The 1,849-nt window shown below is 43.7% G+C and overlaps 1 non-coding gene across 1 annotated transcript; it reads left to right on the top strand.

Annotated features, from left to right (window-relative positions):
* Positions 1 to 233: 233 nt before the first annotated feature.
* On the top strand, positions 234 to 394 carry LOC142166738 (U1 spliceosomal RNA). Its single transcript, XR_012697121.1, has one exon. It is a non-coding gene; the product is annotated as a U1 spliceosomal RNA (small nuclear RNA).
* Positions 395 to 1,849: the final 1,455 nt, after the last annotated feature.

The raw sequence follows: 1,849 nt of genomic DNA, 5'->3' as shown, positions 1-1,849 counted from the left end.
TCGGGCTCGGAAAAGAACAACCAAGGTTGCATATGATTTCACGTCAGCATGAACTCCCTTTAAGAGCTCGAGCTGAGTTCCCATTTTCTGTAACAATTTTCTTTCTCATTAAGTGGAGATATCTTTTCTATGGATGATAACAACGCATTAAAAAATTTATTGGTTAAGGTGGGGAAAACAACAACCCCGAACCTTGATTTGCACTTTTTTTTTCTAATTCAATTGCCTGGTCAATACTTACCTGGATGTGGTAAATGGCCAATCAATAAGATGCATGTCTAGGGTTGGTGACTTCCATTGCATTTTGGAGGGATGCCAGCCTAAGGTCGATCCAAATGGTCAAGCCTACGTTATAATTTGTAGTAGTGGAGGCCTGCGTTCGCGCGATTATTCGAATACTACTATTATTAGTCTTTTTAGTAAGTTGGTAAATGCAAAATCCCATCTCAGTGGCTAGCCAGAATGATGGTAGAGTAAAGTCATGTCCTCGAGTGGGCCATGGGGCGGGTGGCAAGGATGTCGAGAGGGTAAGGGATCTAGTAGGCTGAGAGCGGGCTCCTGGAAAATAGGGACACTGATGAGTAAGTTTATAGAGTTAGGGAGAATTCTTCAAAAGAGGGATATTAATATAACATGTGTCTAGAAGACTAGATGGAAGGGTACGAGGGCTCGAGATGTTAACAGGTTTAAGCTATGGTATTCAGGAGGAGTTGCGGACAAGAATGGGGTAGGTATTTTAGTTGATGGGGATCTTAGGGAAATGGTGTTGGTGTTATGAGGGTGAATGATAGGGTAATTACTATTAAGCTAGTGGTTGGTGGAGTCACTTTTAACGTGATTAGCGCTTACGCACCTCAGGTGGGCCTGGGCGAGGAGGTCAAAAGGCGCTTGTGAGATGATTTGGATGAGGTTGTGCGTGGTATTCCACACTTCTAAAAGCTCGTCATAGGAGGTAATTTTAATGTCCATATTGGGGTGACTGTTAGGGGTTATGACGAGGTGCATGGCGGGTCCCATCTCAAAGTTAGGAATGAGGGCGGTACCTCATTATTGGATTTTGCTAAAGCTTTTGACTTGGTGTTAGCTAATTTGTGTTTCTAGAGGAGAGGGGAACACTTGTCACTTTCCGGAGTAAGGTAGCTAGGACTCAGATTTATTACCTTCTCCTTAGGAGGGGTGATAGAGACCTTTGCTGTGATTGCAAGGTTATTGTTTGTCGACGCAGCATAAGTTCTTGGTAATGGACTTGGAGGTCAAGAGAGTAAGAATGAAGAGAGCGGTGTACGACCAGCCTAAGATTAAGTGGAGAGCTTTGACTAAGGAAAATGCTGAGGAGTTAGGGAGAAGTTGTTGGCCATGGGGACCTGGAGGAGTAGTGGGGACGCGAGTAGTATGAGGACCATGATAGCAAAGTGCATTAGGGAAACTGCTAGAGAAGTTTTAGGGGTAACGAAGGGTTATTCAAGAGGCCACAAAAAGGAGTGGTGGTGGAATGAGGAGGTCCAAGAAAAAGTGAAAGCTAAAAAAGCGGCATATCTGAAGCTAATGGGGAGCACATATGAGGAGGAGGAGAGGGCATATAGGGAGTGTTATAAGAAGGCAAGGAAATAAGCAAAATTAGCAGTTACGTCGGCTAAGACTACAAATTTTGAGCAATTATCTAAGGATATTGGGGGCAAAAGAGGCGACAAAAAGTTGTACAAGTTAGCCAAGATTAGGGAGAAGAAGGCTATGGACCTGGACCAAGTACGGTGTATCAAAGATGAAGATGGTAAGGTTCTAGTGGAAGAGGCGTGTATCAGGTGTACATGAAAGAAGTACTTACATACACTCTTAAATGAGGAATAGG

Source organism: Nicotiana tabacum, chromosome 11 (genome assembly GCF_000715075.1).
Source record: "Nicotiana tabacum cultivar K326 chromosome 11, ASM71507v2, whole genome shotgun sequence".
NCBI classification, from domain to species: domain Eukaryota; kingdom Viridiplantae; phylum Streptophyta; class Magnoliopsida; order Solanales; family Solanaceae; genus Nicotiana; species Nicotiana tabacum.
This window is presented reverse-complemented; position numbering and strand designations above follow the sequence as displayed.